Below are 20,117 nucleotides of genomic sequence, written 5' to 3'. Positions count from 1 at the left end.
TGTATGAATCAGTGTTTGTACTTAATGGCATGCATGTTTAGTGTACTATACCAGGCTGATGGTGTATGCTTTAAAGTCCTTATTATGGTAGTAGATGCTGATCTGCTGAGAATTAAATACCTTTTCCTGGAGCAGATCCTTCCGCTGAGATATAGCAAATGTAGAAACTGTTGAGTCTAGCCAACATGTATTACATGCAGAGAAGCTGCATGCGGACTCCTTCTGGCTTGAAAATAATATTTCTATGCTTGCATGACACCACAGCAAAGATAATAAACTCTCTCTCTCAAAAGAGCTATTACCAGCACAGACATCTCAGGATCTTCTGTACTACAGAAAAGAAGAAAATACATGCCTGAGTCACTTCAGTGTGTTTGGCACATTCACTACCTGGGAACTGCACTTATGGGAAGAGCTGGACTGCATCACTGCTATCTTTAGAGTCTGAAGTCCTCCACAGTTGTCCTGGCAATTCAATAGAATTGTCAAAACTCTCCAGATGAGGACCACCATGCAGGCACCAGGCACTTCTGGTTCTCATGTGCATTTCCTAGTCACTTTTATAATTCCTGCTTCAGTGTGCTCTGAAACCAGGCCCTGTGTTAGAAAGTCTGCCACTGCACTTAATGCAGGAGGTAAATATTATCTAGAAAGATTTTAAGGAAGGTTTTCAAGTTCTGATGAGGATTTATCATGCTGTCCGCAGGGTAAGCATCAAATGTCTTGATCTAGATTTTTTTTATTATTATTATTTTTTTTTGTCTACAGGTTTCAATGTCAGTAGAAAATAACTTATATTCAATGTAAGCACAAGAGAAAATTATAGTTGAAAACTTAAGTTATTTGTTAAAGACATTACAAAGGCAGGGTTTGAACAGAGATTATAGCTGTACTCAATCCTCTGGACAAATATTGAGAGTGAGTGATAGAATTCTCTGTATAAATAATGGAAAAGAAGTTAAATATTTTGAGATAAAAGTGAAAAAATAATCAGTATTAAGTAATATTACATAGGGAAGATCTAGGCCTTTTTAGTTAATAAACCAGATCTGGAAAGCTTGATTCTATTTCACCACCATTTGAAACAAAAGTGCTGCAAAAGGAAAGGCAGATAATGGTTGAACTATAAGGAAGTAAGTACACTATTCTCTCTTTAGCATAACATTAGTGCTTAACATTCTAGCTAAAAGTAAATTAAAAGCATTTAAACAACATTTATCACCTGTGGACTTCTAAGTGCTTTTTAATACACAATTTGATAGGTTTCCTGAAGGTGTCAGAGACTGATTTTATTCTGGATCCCTGACCAGAGTTTCATGCATTATACTATTGAGAGACTGGCAAATTAATCCAATATTTGTAGCTTGTGCAAAACACAAGAAAACTTTTTCATACCACTCATCTTTCCTTACTCAGCCACACAATGCTTTTTCATTCTGCTCTTGTTCCTTTATTCCAACTCTACCCCCTTTGCACAGAAATCCCCAGTTTTTGAAATAAGGGTATGTTTTGAAAACATTTTCCTGGAAGTCACATATGACATATTTATCCAGAAAATTGTTTCTTACTGTACATGGCATTGTATTCAAAATATTCATACAGGAAAGACCCTTTGAAAGGCTTATTATTCCTATATAAATGGATATTTCCTCAGCTTTGAAAAAGGCAAATAAAATATTAAGAATATAAAAAAATAAAAATAAAGAAAGGAACAACAATATACAAAGCAAGAATTTCTATCTTTCCTGTCTTTATATCCGTATGGGTGAAATCACTCCTATGCAAAGGGGAACACAATTCTCTTCAGACTGATAAAATTAGTGGCGTAGACCTCAGTCGTCACCATTTTTTAGCTGGATTTAAACTTAGATACTTTATACTGTTAGTACATATGGAAAAGTGTTTCAAAGGAAGAGAATGCAGGTGTACTAATTTCACTGGTTTCAAACTATATGAACAGAGCAAGTGAATATTCCCAGAAAAACAGTAGTATGCTACTGAGGAATGGATTTGATTTTAGGGTGGATGGTTTCCACCTTCTAATTCTAAGATTCTGTTCAAGCATTGTTTAATCAGTTGCTACAGATATTTTATTGAACTATATATATAACATATTTTCCATATGCAATATAAATTAAAGAGAAGTTCAGTCGTTTATTCTCCAGAATCAGAATATAAATGTATTGGTGATTCATACCAAAGTAGTAGAAAGTTTCCAGCTTTCTAGTTTTTTTAAGTTTTCTGATGATTTTTGCAACTATCCGTCAATTTCTGAAGACTTGTTAGGAAGCACACTGATAGATAAATGCTGTGAAAATAGTTAAAACCTTTCTCCCCACACCTTTGAATGACATAATTAGACACTCTAGGATTAAAATTCTTTAAAGTCTAGAATGAAAATATAGTTAGATCGCAGAATCATTAAATAGTTTGCATTGGAAAGAGACCTTAAAGATCATCTAATTCCAGCCCCCTGCTATGGGCAGGGATACCTCCCACCAGACAAGGTTGCTCAAAGCTCCATCCAGCCTAGCCTTGAACACCTCCAGGGATGGGGCATCCATAACTTTTTGGGGTAACCTGTTCCAGTGCCTCACCACCCTCACAACAAAGAATTTCTTCCTTATATCTAATTTAAATCTACCCTCTTTTAGTTTAAAGCCATTCCCACTTGTCCTATGACTGCAGCTTCTGACAGAGTCCTTCCCCAGCTTTTCTGTAGTCCCCTTTAGGTACTGGCAGGCAGCTGTAAGGTCTCCCCGGAGCCCTCTCTTCCCCAGGCTGAACAACCCCAACTACCTCAGCCTGTCTTCATAGTAGAGGTGCTCCAGCCCTTTGATCATCCTTGTGGCCCTTCTCTGGATTCAAACTAATACTTTCCTGTCCTTCTTGTGCTCAGGGCCCCATAGGAATCCTATTTTCTCATTCAATCTACTTTGGAATGTTGTTATTTCATTGTTATTTTGCTAGAAATTATATACTGTGACTATGATGTGACTGTGAGATGGATGAACTAAGAGCAGTAGATGTTCTTTTTGGCATAGGCAAGGCTTCCAAGACTGTCTTCAATAGTATCCTCATAAACAAGCTGTTAAATTATAGGTCGTATAAGGACAGTGAGATGGATTGAAACGCTGACTAAACAACTGGACTTACAGGGTTGTGATCATCAGCAAAAAATTCAGCTGGCTGCCAGTCACTACTGGTGTATGCCAGGGGATGATAACAGGACCAATAGTTCTTAACATCTTCAACAACGATATGGATGTTGGGAAAGAGTATACCTTCAGAAAGGACACAAGACAAATTGTTGATACATTAGATGGCTCTGCTGCCATTCAGAGGGTCATCAAAGGGCTGGAGAAGTGGGTCAAAAGGAAGCTCAAGAAGTGAAGGAAATCACCACGTCCTGCACCAGGGGATGAAAAACACCAGGCAGTATCATAGGTTGGGTGCCAACTTGCTGAGAGGGTGGGGTTCCTCTTGGACACCAAATTGACCAAGATCCAGCAATGCACTCTTGCAGTGAAGAAGGGCCTAGATGACCCTGCTCTGAGGTGCAAGTTGAACTGAATGATCTTTAGAAGTCCTTTCACACATCAGCTGCTGTGTGATTGTGCAGATGGGAATGCTCTCTTCTCAGAGAGAAGGACTAGCCAAGGTGGCCAAGAGGGCTAATGGGATCCTGGCGTGCATTAAAAGGAGCGTGGCTAGCAGGTCAAGGGAGGTGGTCCTCCCCCTCTACTCTGCCCTGGTCAGGCTTCACCTGGAGTACTGTGTCCAGTTCTGGGCTCCCCAGTACAAAAAAGACAGGGACTTCCTGGAAAGAGTGCAGCAGAGGGCCACAAAGATGATACGGGGCCTGGAGCATCTTTCCTATGTGGACAGGCTGAGAGACCTGGGTCTGTTCAGCCTGGAGAAGAGGAGACTGAGGGGGGATCTTATCAATGTCTATAAATATCTGAGGGATGGGAGACAGAAGGATGTAGCTAACCTCTGCTCAGTGGTTTGTGGGGATAGGACAAGGGGCAATGGCCGCAAAATAGAACACAGGAAGTTCTGCACCGACTTGCAAAAACTTCTTCACGGAGAGGGTGATGGAGCACTGGAACAGGCTGCATATAGAGGTTGTGAAGTCTCCTTCTCTGGAGATACTCAAGGCCTGTCTGGACGCCTACCAGAGCAGCCTGCTCTGAGGAACCTGCTTTGGCAGGGGGGTTGGACCCGATTATCTTTTGAGGTCCCTTCCAACCCCTACAGTTCTGTGATTCTGTGACTTGCAGAAAGCTTCCCATATAAAGGAAAGGGGATAAAGGGAAGGGGGAAGGCGATAAAACCAGGCACACTGATGAAGACCTAAGGGATGGTATGCTAGAATCAGAGGGACTGAGATCCTTTGGTCAGATCCACAAGGTGCTGCATGTAGGGAGGTGCATTTGAAGTGCTTCTATAAAAACACACGCAGTATGAGGAATAAAATGGAAGAGCTAGAAGTCTTGGCCCAGTCCCACAGCTATGACATCATTGGCATAAGCAAAACCTGGTAGGATGAGTCCTGTGGCTGGTGTGTTGCAATAAATGGTTACAGGCTCTTCAGGAGGGACAGGCAGGGCAGGTGAGGTGGCGGGGTGGCGATGTATGTGAAGCAGGGGCTGGACTGTATGGAACTTCAGGTTAGTGATGGCAAAGTTGACAGCATCTGAGTAAGGATTAAGGGATGAACAAATAAAGTGGATGTTGTTGTGGTAGTCTACTACAGACCACCTGCCAGGACGACAACGCTGATGAATTATTCTTTGCGGAACTGAGAGATGCCTTGAAATCAACTCCCCTTGTCCTTATGGGGGATTTCAACCTGCCAGACGTCAACTGGGATCACCACACAGCTGACGAGCAAGTCCACGAGGTTCATAAAGCACCTAGACGATAATTTCTTGGTGCAGGTGTTAAGGGAGCCAGCTAGGAAAGGTGCCCTCCTAGACCTGTTGCTGGAGAACAGAGAGGGTCTTGTGGGAGACATGGTAATTGGAGGCCGTCTCGGTCATAGTGACCATGAAGTGGTTGAGTTTAGAATTTATGGTGACAGAAGGAAAACTGCCACCAAAACTTCAGCCCTGGATATGGGGAAAGCAGACTTCACGCTGCTCAGGGAACTAGTCAGCAAGGTCCCCTGGGAAACTGCTGTTGAAGGCATTGACTTCCATCAGTGCTGGTCAGTCTTTAAGCATTGCTTCCTAAAAGCACAAGATCGGGCAATTCCAAAATATCAGAAGTCAGGCAGGTGGGGCAGGAGGCCAGCATGGCTGACCAGGGATCTTCTACTGGAGATTAGGCAAAAAAAGAGAGTGTACAATTTCTGGAAGGAGGGTCAGGCGACAAGAAAGGAATACAGGGATGCTGTTTGTGGGTAGAAAATTCGTGTGACCAAAGCCCAACTAGAGTTGAAGCTGCCCATGTCTGTGGGAGACAATAAAAAGTTTTTGTTTTTGTTTTTTTTTAGATATGTGAACAGAAAAAGGAGAACCAACGAAAACATAGGTTCACTACTTGATGGGTAAGGTCTCCTCACAGACAATGACATACGCAAAGCAGAGACATTTAATGCCTTCTTCATCTCTGTCTTCAACGCTGATGATGGGCTTTGGGACCCTGGGTGCCCTGAGCTGGAAGACTGTGACGGTGGGAATGACAAACTCCCAACCGACCCTGAACATGTGCAGGATTTGCTGCTCCACCTGGATCCCTACAAGTCCATGGGTCTGGATGGGATTCATCCCAGAGTGCTTAATGAGCTGGCTGATGTCTTCGCGGGACCTCTCTCAATTATTTTTCAATGATCTCGGGAATCTGGAGAGGTCCCGGTAGACTGGAAGCTGGCAAATGTTGTGCCAATTTTCAAGAAGGGTCAGAAAGAAGACCCAAGCAATTACAGGCCTGTCCGTCTCACGTCAGTGCCTGGTAAAACTATGGAAAAGATGATTCTAGAAGTTATTGAAGTACACCTGGGGGACTATGAAGTCACTGGTCCTAGCCAACATGGGTTCATGAAGGGTAGATCCTGCCTAACAAATTTGATTTCCTTTTATGATAAGACCACCTGTCTAGTTGACCAAGGGAAAACAGTTGATGTGATCTTTTTGGACTTCAGCAAGGCTTTTGACACAGTTTCCCATAGGATCCTGCTGGACAAAATGTCCAGTATGCAACTAGACAAAAACATCATACGATGGGTGAGCAATTGGCTGACGGGCAGGGCTCAAAGGGTTGTGGTAAATGGGGCCACATCTGGCTGGAGGATGGTCACTAGTGGGGTCCCTCAAGGTTCCATTTTAGGGCCAGTCCTCTTCAATGTTTTTATAAATGATTTGGATGTAGGACTACAAGGTGGTTTGAGCAAATTTGCTGATGACACCAAACTTGGAGGAGTTGTGGACTCAGATAAGGGTGGAGAGGCCTTGCAGAGAGATCTGAACAGGTTGGAGAGCTGGGCAATCACCAACCGCATGAATTTTAACAAAAGTAAGTGCCGTGTCCTGCACCTACTTACAGAGTGGGCGACGAGACGCTGGAGAGCAGCCCCACAGAGAGGGATCTGGGGGCCGTGGTTGACAGCAAGGTGAATATGAGCCAACAGTGTGCCCTGGCAGCCAGGAGGGCCAACCGTATCCTGGGATGCATCAAGCATGGCATTGCTAGTCGGTTGAGGGAAGTGATTGTCCTGCTCTGCTCTACCCTGGTGCGGCCTCACCTTGAGTACTGTGTGCAGTTCTGGGCACCACAAAGGACATTAAACTGTAGGGGAGTGTCCAGAGGAGGGCGACAAAGATGGTGAAGGGCCTAGAGGGGAAGACATATGAGGAGCGGCTGAGGTCACTGGGCCTGTTCAGCCTAGAGAAGAGGAGGCTGAGGGGAGACCTCATCATGGTCCACAACTTCCTTGCAAGGGGGAGTGGAGAGGCAGGAGACCTTTTCTCCATGAACCCCAGTGACAGGATCCGTGGAAATGGGGTTAAGCTGAGGCAGGGGAAGTTTAGGCTCAACGTCAGGAGGAGGTTCTTCACCGAGAGGGTGGTTGTGCACTGGAACAGGCTCCCCCAGTGAAGTAGTCAGTTCACCGAGCCTGTCTGAATTCAAGAAGAGATTGGACTGTGCACTTAGTCACATGGTCTAAACTTTTGGGTAGACCTGTGCGGTGCGAGGAGTTGGACTTGATGATCCTTATGGGTCCCTTCCAACTCGGGATATTCTATATTCTATTAAAAAAAAAAAAAAAAAAAAAAAAGTGAAAATGAAAGTACACAGGGTAGGTGAAACTGGGCAGAATAACTGAAACGTGAGACACTGTGCTCTTACTGCAATCTGTAATATTGCCTTCACAGTACTGTCTACTGACGTGAATGCAGAGTGGTTATAGCCTAGATCTTGTTCTTTATCTTTCTCAGGGGAATACTAGCTTTCCGCTCCACCTTCCCTTGCTGCTGCCACATGGCAAAGTTGACGCACCTGATACTTTTACAATTTGCACAGTGAAATCACTCAGACTCCTTTGATGGAAACTCTGTAGCCTTGTGCGCATCAGAAATGGCTCCGATTTCCCAATGTCCTTTCACCATAATGGAGTTTGATATTTCTTCCCGAAATAGCCTACTTACTAAATTTCTTACTTCCTGCAAATGTGGTTTCCTTAATTCTTATAACCTTTTCTTGATGTACTGCTAAAAACAAACACTTCTTGAATTATTATAAGCAGACAACATATTGGCCTGTAATGCTCTAATCAAGTTAAATAGAAGATCAAGTTAAGCAGTGATCAAATCAGCTGGTTCTGCAATTTGTGTAGCCAGATTAAATTTTGGATATCTACTCTCGGAAGTATTCTCCAGCTGAAGTGGGGCAGTACCTCTATTAGAAGCTGTGGAAAGTGTATTCAGTGCTGTCTCTTTTCATTATTTTTTGTGAGTTGTTTTTTTAGGATATAATAATAAAGTAATGATAACTTCTATAGCTGTTGGAATCAGGTGATCACTTTCCTAAGGGAAATGAGCAAATAATCTGCTAAATTTCATGATTCAAAAAAGTAAAACATTGTGTGAACATTTGCACAACATCTATCTAGACAACAAAGATTAAAAAATGAATAAAGAAATAAAATTCATCATTTAATATTTTTAAACTTAATGGTTTTAGAAAACAGCTTCATGGTTTTGGAGGCGTCATTTTCTTACATAGCAAGCACTTCAGATTAACAAGTTTGATTCCAAGAAAGCAGTAAATGAAAAAAAAAAAAAAAAAAAAGAAAAAAAAAGAAATAAGGTATTGATAAACCACTTAGGTAATTTCTCTATGGATTATTTCTTTCCACAAATAAAGATTGATGGAACTGAGGTTGAATCACAGGGAGGTATACTGAACAATATTGCAGATGGACAGATAAATTAATCAGTGATTTTTCTCTTCCAGATAGGATTTCTTCTCCAGCCTTCCTTATAGAGCAGTACACACACACTTTATTAAAACTGTTAATCCTTATGTAGTGACAAAATCAAATCCAAGAGTATATTTAATTTTCAAGTGTTTTATTTTATTACAAATATTTAAACTACATATCATAAAGAATCTCTTAATTAGCTGCGGACATTTTTGGTCCTTCACTCAATGCAGATACATTTGGTCTATGCATTAGTGCAATGTTATATATTATACTACATATATATAAAAAAATATATATATACTTATATATAAATACTACATAAAGTATTAATACTGTAATACTGAAATACTACTATTTTAATATAAATCACTGAAATACTATGTATTCCTGATTTTTTTTGTTTGTACGTTTTTGAAGAAATGTATAATTGTAATGTAGTTTTAAAAAAATATTTAGATCAGATGAGAAACTGCACATGTTCATTATCATACTAACAAATTACTCCCTTTCCACTAGTATTCATTTGCTCTTTCTCCAAATTGTAATTGTCAATCCATGAGTATTACTTTAGATTTTCCATGTGCTTTTAGACAAATTTCTATAGCTATTTGAAAACCTCAAGGAAATATCTATCTTAAAAACTCAGAAAGCTATAATTTAAAGAAGAATATCTTCAGAGCATTTTGACATACCCTGTCTGGAGGTACTCTGAATTTGTTCCAGATATTAACCTCTCATGCTATAAACATCCCTTGTCTTAAAAGAGGGAAAGTAGAATTTTCATATAAATCCAGGAGTTCTGCTGTCAAAGGAGACTTAGCCTTTACTTTGAAACTGTTTTATGGTAAAAAATCTTTTCTATAAACACATAAAGACATTGGCCTGAAGGAAACTCATTTTTTCAATAGTAGCAAAATAGTTAATTTGGAAGATTATTGAAAATCCTCATCTTAATCTACTTGCACACTCTATGATCCTTCACAATAAACCTTCATAGTTTGGAAACCGAACCAAAGAAGTGGTAAAAAAAAAAAAAAAAAAAAGTCTATAAAAGACTTAGGGAACTATATTTTTCTTTACAACAAAAGTAAGTTAGTATCCTGAGGTCAGGAAGTAAACCTAGTGAAAAGGGAAGCATATAGAGTGGTTTATGAGATAATATTGTTCTTTAAATACAATTGCACAGAGCTGACATAAGCAAACAGGCTGTGGATGTGTTTGAACTCTCAACTGGGGACACTTACACTTTACATTGGCATGTCACTTTGGATTTCCAGCCCCCCTGCCATGGACAGGGACACCTCCCACGAGACCACAATGTCTTTGGGCAACCTGTTCCAGTGTCTCACCATTCTCATAGCAAAGAATTTCTTCCTTATCTAATATGAATCTTTCCTCTTTCAGTTAAAAACTAATACCCCTTGTCTTACCACTATCCTCCCTGACAGAGTCCCTCCCCAGCTTCTCCGAAGGCAACCTTTATGTACTGGTAGACTGCTGTAAGGTCTTCCCAGAGCCTTCTCTTCTCCAGGCTGGACAACCCCAACTCCCTCAGCCTGTCTTCATAGGAGATGTGCTCCAGACCTTTGATCATCCTTGTGGCCCTCCTCTGGACATGTTCGAATGCTTCCATGTCCTTCTTGTGCTGGGGACCCCAGAGCTGAACACAGGGCTCCAGTTGAGGTCTCACAAGAGCAGAGCAGAGGGGGAGAATCCCCTCCCTCAACCTGCTTTTTTTGATGCAGCCCAGGATATGGTTTGCTTTCTGAGCTGCAAGTGCATATAGACAGCTCATGTTGAGCTTCTCATCAACCAGCACCTCCAGGTCCTTCTCCTCAGGGCTGTTCTCAGTATCTTGACTCCCATCACTGGCCCCAGGCAGTTCTCTCAATGTAGGCATTTAGTTCCATTAGAGACACTCTAAGGGTATAGAGGACATCTGGAAACATGACCCAGGACCTAGGGGAAACCTATGCCTTGCTAGAAAGGCATCTGAGGACTGGGAGAGATACAGTAAGGGATTTCATATGATACCACATCTGTGATTGTGCATCTGATTTAACCCCCTTTAGCCATATAGTTCTGAACATTCTGAGCTGACTTATTCAGTTGCAACAGAAAAACAGTTCAAAACCGGACAACCACACTCAGATATATAAATGTAAGTGTCTAAGAACTTTAGGTGAATTCAGTCATTAGCAGATAATCTATTGGTTAGAGAGCACTGACTAGTAGCAGAGGTGATCCTTGCAAACTTCCTTTCCTCCTTTCCTTTGAGAACCAGTTCTCCAGTCTTTCTCTGATCATGGGAAAACTTGAGTGAATCAGTAAAAGCTTTTTGTGGATATTTCAACAAACAAACATTTCAACAATTATTATTATTATTATTTTACGATATTTTATTGAAGGAAAAAAAAAGTTTAATGATTGGACTTTTTTTTTTTAATCATGCTCTTGTCCCAAGAAATAACAAAAAAAGACTAATAAATAAACCTATGCCTTGTATGATTGTTTTGGAACTGTTTTTGTTTGCTTGTTAGTTTTTTTAATGTGTGTATATTGCATATACATTTATACAGGCATTTATATGCACATGAGAGTGATCTTAGATACATACAGTTTTCCACTTTATTAAAAAAAATATTTTTCATCAAAGAATATGACCAACAAAATATTTTTATCTATTTCAAATTCAAATTTTAATGTTTCATTAAGTAATATTTTCACCAATATCTCTTTAAATTATATCCTTCTGACACTATGTACTGATAGCAGCAGCTGTGAGGTTGTGAAGAAAAAGTGATGGGTCTCATTTATTTAAATAAACTATGGTGAAAGTTTGGGGATTATTCTGCCTTTGGCAATTATTGGGAATCCAGGAATAGTAGTAGTATTTAGATTTAGCTAATTAATCTTCATGTCCTTCATCAGTCCCAATTCATTTTACATCTAAATGAGCATTCAGATCTTTTCCTCAGGTTCAAGGGACTTGAGTGTTGCCTTTTGGGCCTGAAGAGCAGATGCAGAACACCAGCTGCGCAGCATGCAGTGGTTTAACCAGCACCAGGTTGTGAATGTCAATGGTAGTAGAGCTGTGCTGAAGAACACCAGGCAAAGTGGCCTGTCTGTAATGGGAGTACTTTTGAAATGTACTTAGTATAGAAAATCACCCAAGAGGGGGGACTAAGAAATGAGCAGCTTAATCCCATTGATAAAGTGTCATCAAATCCCATTCTCTCAAGGATTTAAAAAGATAATCCCAGACAACCCTACCAAAGGCTTTTTTAGCACCTAGTGATAAAGTTACCAGAAATTCCTTCCAGTGCTGCGATACTGCAATTGTGTGTCAGTTTAGCTTCTTGCCTGTTAAAATTTATGGAAAGCTGTTTGTAAAAAGCACAGCATTCTCTCACCCTCTGAATATATAACAGATGCAAAAGTACACTTGAGGGTATATATACTAGGGAGACTAAACTGTTCAAATTGACACATTTAGCTTTTTGGCAATGTGATTTGTTTAAATTAAAAATAGCACTTTGCTAAAGATGATGAAGCAGACTGCTGCACTGAAAGAAAGTATTAATCACAATTATTACAATGATTTGCTCCTTATTAGCATTGTTACATTAGTAACCTCAGGTCCAAATCCAGATTGCTGCTCCATTTGTGTAGACTAATGTATTAAAATACTAATGAAGTAAAATACATAACATTTCCTATATACCAACATGCAATAAAACTGGCTACTTCTCCAGAGAATATGACTCTGTCTTAAAATTGTTTAGATTGTAAGACTTCTGCTGGAGGGCTATTTTTCATTTTGTTGGTATAACAGGAAAAGATTATTGTCCATTAGCAAGGCCAGAGTGCTCCTGCTGCTGCCATTCCTGGGGTTCTGGTTTCATCAGTAGGAGGGAGCTGTGTCTTTTCACAAATGTGTGGCACCATCACACACCATGCATGCATGTTTGTGAGGGACCAGTGCTGCTGTAGAAGATAAGAAAGTTTTGTACAGAGTGCAAGAGAATATCCAAATATCCAGCCTACGGTATAACAGAAAATGTTAAATAGTATTTATTTATTTATTTATTTATTTATTTATTTTTATTTTCCCTATGTCTGTATTTCACATTAATTATTTTTGAGCATAGTCTGCCACTGCTGTATTTTGAAGGGAATCTACAAACTGATCCTCAGAGAACTGGTTTTGTATTTACTTTTGGTGGTTACAAAATAATGTAAATCCTACTGATTTTGCTCTTAATAGGGGCTCAAATTACACTTGAGGTTTGCAAACCAGTATTTCTTCCTTTACTGTATTTAAGTAGTTTTTAATGGCTTTTGTAAAAAACTTCATCCTACCTCTGCTAATGCAGCTATATGGTTCACCTCCAGAGCTGCGGTAGCAAATTAGCACTGCTTGTGGCAGACATGTTCCTGGGTGGTGTTTCCTGATAGTGCTTGCTTACAGCTGCAGAAGTGTAAAGACTTTCAATTTAAGATAAATAAATAAAATTAAGTTGATTTTTTTTTTTTAATTATTTGAAAAACAGAAAATCTTCCAAATTTTTAACATAAATCTATATCCAAAGTCCCATGGAGTTAACTAGGAAATGCCAGGAGGGCTTCCTTGTGAGATTTCTACACTTTGATTCTGCTCAAGACATAAATCCTATCAGAAGAGTTCCTTCTCCCACAGGAGAATGAGGTTTTTCCAGTTCAGTCTAAAAACAGAAACCTGCAAGTTAGACAAATACTGCAATTCTGAGAAAAAATAAAACTTCAACTTTTCTTACCCCCAAACCTCTGGGAGAAAAACAAAAGCAATCCCTTCTTACAAAATGCTGTTTAAATGGGAAGTGTGGGAGTGTTTCTCTAATGTCTCAGCAGAAGCAATATTTATGTCCTTTAAATGAAAACACGAACAGTATTCTCAGTTCTATACTCAGTGATAGGAGTTCTACCCTGGGATTTTGCTCTTTTTTCTTGAAAAACAAACTGAAAGCTCCGAAAAATGTGTCTAATCTCGGTCTCTCTCTCCCTCTTTCTCTCTCTCTCTTTTTTTTTTTTTTTTTCCTAGTTCGTATTCTAGTTTTAGCTTTTATAGTGGGTAAATTACTTCACATCTCTGTTTCTTGATTTTCCATGTTGTAAACATCTTACAGATGAGGTCTTCTATGAGAAACCAATTCTTTGCTTGAGGTCCAAAGTGAAAAATTATAAGAGACTGAGTACTTCACTACTGCAGAACCATCTTCCTCCCCTTCCTCCTAGAGTGTACTTATGTTCCAGTCTGCAGAGGGAATGGCTGGTAGATATGAACGGGGAATCTGTCTATGATAATGTGTACATGTACATGTATACGTATGCATGTCTGTCCGTCCACATTTTTTGTTCCCATTTGATAATGCTGGCACAATTATTTCAGTAAAGATGTTCTATGTTGCCTAGTTTCAGAAACCTATTTTTCTCTGTGGTCAAAGGCTATATGAGAAAGTTTTTATTTAAATCTAGTCATATTACTATTTTACTCACTTAAATAATTTTTCTCCTACATGAGCATCCTAAACACAGTGCTTTATTTGTACAGAATATATAGTGCTTCTGCTAGAAGCACACTTCCAAGACACAAGAGGAAAAAGTAAAGATAAAGCTTTATTCATCTCTTTAGAAATCCTAGAATCAGTTTCTCTAAATTTTAGACTGTTATGTGACGTAAAAGGAATATGGACACTACAAATGTTAAAGGTTAGACTAGATGGTCTTTTCCAACTGGATTGATTCTATGATTCTCTACAGCAAATGATGCTTTGCTGAATGATGTGGAGACAAAATAGAGGATCTATTTAACTTTATCTAAACATCTGGAAAAGCCTTGTCCAAAAAAAAAAAAAACAATAAGGTGTTATATTTTTAAGCTTGCTGAAACTCAGAATTTCTTTTCTATGGTAAATCTCCACATATTTAGAAAAATAATAACAAAGAACTAGCCTCTGGAGATATTAAGTGGGTGGAAGTTGGAGAGACAGGGTTGATTCAATGTCAGAATATCAGTGTCAAAATGTAATTTCACAAATCAAGCTGGTCTGCACCAGCTTGGGGATAATGTAGTTAATGTTAGATAATGAAATGTTTTGAAACAGAAAACTTTTTCAAAATGATAGCTGAAAAATCTAAACACTGCATTACAAAATTGTAAAAATTGACATACTCTTTCAGAAATATTGATGGTGATGAAATGGCATTTTTGGAAGACAAATGCTTGGAAAACTTGAAAATCTTTCAGTTAAGTTTACTGTGACTTAATTGGATTTAACTACTGGTCTTTGGTCCCTGAGGTCCTGAGTATCAACAGAAATTAGAAGAGACTTGATAGCTAGCACCAACTGCTTACGAGCCTAAGAGCTTGCTACTATGCCAATTATTTTCCACACATAGAGCTGTTCTGTCAGTGTATTCTTTGCCCTCATTTATATATCCTACATCAATTTGAGGGTGGAGAAAGTGACTTTTTGTCACCACAGTGAATTTCTGATTATAGACATCTGTATCAACTTTACTGCATATAGAGTCCTATGGCTATTTGAAACCTGCTAAATCAGTCTTCTGATTGTGGAAAAGAACATGTGAAATGGGCATGGAATTACTCTTTGGCAACATTTTTGGAAGGATAACTCTTCATCAGTTTTATCATCTCAGTTCCAGATGAATTTATATAGACTTTTAAGGTGGTGCATTTTGATCTATTCTGCTATTTGAAAAAGTCATAGAATTGGATGTAGTGACAGGATATGTGAAGTTGAATGTTGAAAGTCATTAAGCATTGCATAATAGCTGATTTTCAATATTCAGTTGCCCTGTGTGCTGGGTCTATTGCCTGAGTGGTCGAGCATCAGTTGACTTGTGAAAAGGTGGTGACTGCTTTCACTTCATTTGCTTTGTGGTGTGTGTATGTTTTTCTCTTCACCTCTCTATCACTTATTAAACTGACTTTTTCTTGACACATAAGTTTTCTTATTTCTGCTTTTCTGATTTCCTTCTCTGTCTAGCTGAAGGGTGGAGTGAATGGCTGTTGGTGTTAGTTTTTAAATGCCAAAAAAATAACCTAAACACACCACAATGTTGTAAATTAAGGAATCAAAAAACACTCTTCTGAACTGCAGCATAAACAAATAGCAATCTGGTTAAAACTTTGTATTTATTTATTTGTTATTGTTTTTTATTGTTATTTATTATTAGTCATAAAGACTTTCAGAGTACAATGGTTAATACTGAAAAGAAGGGGATTTAGTTTTAGCCAGGAGAACAGCTCTTACATTTTCAGGAGACAACAGAAACACCGAAGATATCTTGTAGAAAATCTTATGCCCATTAAAATGAAGGAACAAAATTCATAACAAAATCCAAATCTTAACAGTAATTTATAGTTTCTATTTTATGTATATTAAAAAAATAGAGTTCAATACTTCTGCAGGTTTGCGAAGGGTAACAATCAGTGATGTTTCAGATAAATAGCTTTGTTGTCACCGTGCTGGAGTCAAGGTGGGAATGTGGTGTGCTCTGGTTATGAGCCACAGCCTCATAACTGCATGCCCAGTGCAACCCCCTGCTTGTTGTGTTCACCTTATCTTTAACTGAAAGCTATGTGAAGTTGCATTCTACTGATCACATATATATTGAGTGAAGGATCACTCAATATCCATAAGTTAACTAAATAAGTTTGTTTGTTCTTAATAGGAAATTAGATCTACAATGGTAAACTGTAATACTTGCAAATTGTATAGTGGCAAACACAGCAGTATAATCCTATACAAGATTAATCTATGAAACTTAATAAATGAATGCTATTACATATTATATTGTATGTTATATTACATGTTATTACATGCCCCTCGATTATTTTTACTGGGTGAAGAAGGTATTCTTAGCTCAGAGTCTCACAAAAGACCCTGTTAAGGTATTAAGGTATACATTTATCTGCTCTGGAAATGCTGATGGAAAGTAAGTTGATACAAAGTAACTGAATTAAAAGAAAAATTAAGCTACCCTGTGATTTCTTCCCCTGTTATTTTTGTTATTCTTCAAAAATTCTAGTGCAAATTACGATGTGTTTTATTGTTACTAATAATAGAGCTCTTGTTTTCTTACTTTCTGACTTTTTAGTCATCTGAAACAAAAAATAAACTATGAGAGAGACAATACTGAGAGAGACAATATTTCCCCAATTTCATTTAGCTCTATTAATGTGGGTTGAATACGAGAGGCAGAGACTGACAACCTTCTTAAACATAGCTCAGAATACTCAAAAGTTCACATTATCTTCATTGTGTAGATCAGTAGATGAGAAATAGAGAGAGAGTCTTCAAAGCTGTCTTTTTCAATGCTTCTTTATTTATTTTTCATTATTAACATTTTTTTTTCAGAGCTGTTTTCTAGTCATTATGCTTGACTATTAATAAGAAAAAAGAATTTGTATTCTCAATTGTTTCAAAGCTGTTTTGTTCAATAGTTGTTGTGAATGCAAAAATAAAATAAAAAAAAATGAAATTTAATAAAAATAAATAAAAATTAAAATAAAAGCTCTAAAGATTTTCGAGAATGCAGAGCAGATATTCGAATGTCATAGATATTTGGGAGCAGATGCTCATGTGTACCAGAGTGTTTTTCAGGGCTGTCTTTGTTAGAAATAATAGATGTTTGGGGTCAGGTGTAATATATGTCTGCACGACTGTATATCTACTATTTAGAGGATAAAGCAGGTGCATATCTGCCCTTCCTTTAGACAATGCAACATTGTTTACATATTCCGTATTTAACTTTTAAAACTATTTTCTGGAAAGAAGCAGCCTGCACAAACATACTTTCTTGTATCTGCTCCCCTTGGAAAATTTGAAACAGCTTTTCAGTCAAACTTTATATTAATGAAATTGTAAAGATATTTAATTTAAAAACAAAGCAAACAAACACACAGAAGAAAAAAAAAAACAATACTAAATTTCAAAAAAAAAAAAAAAATCATGAAGTTTTGTGGTCAAATAAAGAAGCAAAAGCTTAATATATCTCCAGCAGAAGATTTCTGTAAACTCATCCTTTTCAAGATAAAAAAAATATTTTCATTTGTTTGTTGCTAATAGAGCTGGTAATTAAACCAGCTCATCCTTTTGCTCTCTATTACATAGCATCAAACTCTTCTCAGAGAACAAAAGCCAATAGATAGCAAGTTTCTACCATAGACAGCAGGAGCAAATTTTGGGTTTAATTCTTTAAGATGTTTGTGATCAGTAAAACACAATTTTCATTGAAGTTTTCACAGCCCATGATACCTCTTTCAGCATATTAAAATCTAAAACCACTAGCATTAGCAGAGAGTTCAGCTGCTGTAAATTCAGTGTTGTCACATGGTTTCCATACCTGAGAGGAGCCCGTGCAACATATTGGTCTGCTATATTTAGAAAAGTCTAGGTGGAAAGTTGACCTTTACTGAGTCCTTGATGGGCTCTGCCCAATGCCAGGGGGAGCATGGGTGCAGAACTGGGGTGAATGTTATGTTCCTCAGAGGGAAACTGCACAGATATCTTACAGGGATAGGCTGTGCATTTAATTTTCCTCAAATGTTGCATTTAAACCTAAAAGAAATGAAGTGTCAGCCAGCCATTGTCAGTAAAAAAGTAATATATATATATATATATTTCCTTTTGCTACATTTTAAAGCAGCTATGCTGCTATGCAATTTAAGTAATTAGTCTGTTGCAAGAAGGCCTTTCATGCGTTCAACTTGGTAAGGAGATATATTTTCCTAATTACTGAAACCTTTAGACACTTATGAAAAAAAGTGTAGTCAACCATTACTAGGTTCACAGCTCATGATTTTCAGAAATACAGTATTGGATAGATTAGTGGTTACATTTCATGTGCTGAGCCATGTATTTGACAAATGAATCTAAATCTGATGTCCACGCTGGGCAAAAGAATTATGTCTATCACTTATCCACAGAGAAAAGGATATAGGTAATAAAACTAAGCAATTATTTGCCATCCGACAAACATCTGACTTCAAGGGAGCAGAAAATGTTTCAGATAAACATAAGTTTTATTGTTTTCTAGAAAATATGTTGATACCAGTTATTCTTACTCCTTCAGTCATTTTTTGTTGGTTTGATTTGGTGTTGACATCGATACATTTTCATAGATGATTTTATGATCTTTAGTACTGCACTTCAATGACTAATGTGAAATAACATCAGGAGCAATGCCAAATGGCAAGTCCCAACAGCACCCTGACCCAGATGCTCCCAGGGCATTGCAGGAGAACAACCAAGCCCATAAAGGCTCACCCTCACCATGAAGGATCCTGAGGCATAAGGGCAGGGTGGACACAAGCAACCCCATAACCGGCATAAACCCTGATCTGTCCCTGCAGGGATGTCCAGGAGCACCCTTAGCACATTGGCCCATCACCATGAGCCAACGCGAGAGGGTTCCCATCACCCTACACCCAGTAACAGGTGGGGGTTAGTTTGGGGCAGGGGAAGGGCATTTGGGAATTGCACAGGACTTATTATGGGGTGTTCTAGGGAGGAACCAAAGTTGGTGAAAGGAAGGGATCAAGATGGTGTGGAGAGGAACAAGGAGTAACGGGGCCTGTCATATGCAAGCAGGGGCTGTCAGTGTACCTGTCTGTCTGTGCCCTATGTTTGACTGGTGTAGTCTATCTGACTTCTCACTAAACCTTATTTCCAGCTGTTTTCCCAAGTTAGGAGATCTCTGTTTGCACAGGTGTGTGGGGGTCTCAATGATAGCCACTGATTGGGACCACAAATCACAGAGGCCTGGGTGTCGGTTGTGTCCACAACTAGAGCGACCATGGGTGTGCGAGTATGGGTGTGCTGGCAGAGATGCTTCTGGGAGAGATGTCAAGCAGGTGCTACCCAGCCTGAAGGTGCTAACAGCCTGAATGGTGCCACATTTTGATTTTGTGACTAAAATGTTGATAACACACTGATGTTTTGCCTGTGTTTGAACATTGCTTACACAGCATCAAGCATTTCTCTTTTTCACAGTCTGTCTCCCAGCTTAGAGAGTAGGCTGGACAGCCACCCAGAAAAGGCTACAGGGATATCCCATACAATATTATGTTATAATCAGAAAGAAAAAAAATAATAATAATAATAATTAAAAAAATGCTGCTGGTGGTGGGGTGTTTTTCATCCATTGCTCAGGCACTTGTTGGGAATCAGTCTGCCTGTAGGATGTGGTGAGTGATTTTCTTTATATGACTGAATTGTTGTTTTGTCCTGTCTTTTCTTCACTTATTAAGCAGTCATTTTGCTCTTCCTATTCTCTGCCATCCCACTGTGGGAAGCAGTGAGCGAGCAGCTATGTGAGTGCTTAGCTCCTGGTTGGGGTCAAGCCACCACAAACTTCCACATCTAGTTGGGAGTTTTCTATAATCTGCCACACAAAAACAATCAGTTTCCTGAAAAATCTGTGTCTTTAAAAAGGATGTTTCTTGTGTTAAAATTTGTGTTAGAAAATGAAATACCTTACCTAAACTGGAATATTTAATTTTATTAAATCGATTTCATTTTATTAGAATTTTAAAAAAACAGTAAACCACATTTCCCTTCATTCATGGGGACTGAGTCCACAATTACTGCCTTGAAACATGTGTTTCAGATAAGGCTCC

Source organism: Oxyura jamaicensis, chromosome 1 (genome assembly GCF_011077185.1).
Source record: "Oxyura jamaicensis isolate SHBP4307 breed ruddy duck chromosome 1, BPBGC_Ojam_1.0, whole genome shotgun sequence".
NCBI lineage: Eukaryota > Metazoa > Chordata > Aves > Anseriformes > Anatidae > Oxyura > Oxyura jamaicensis.
Note: the sequence above shows the minus strand (reverse complement) of the source record.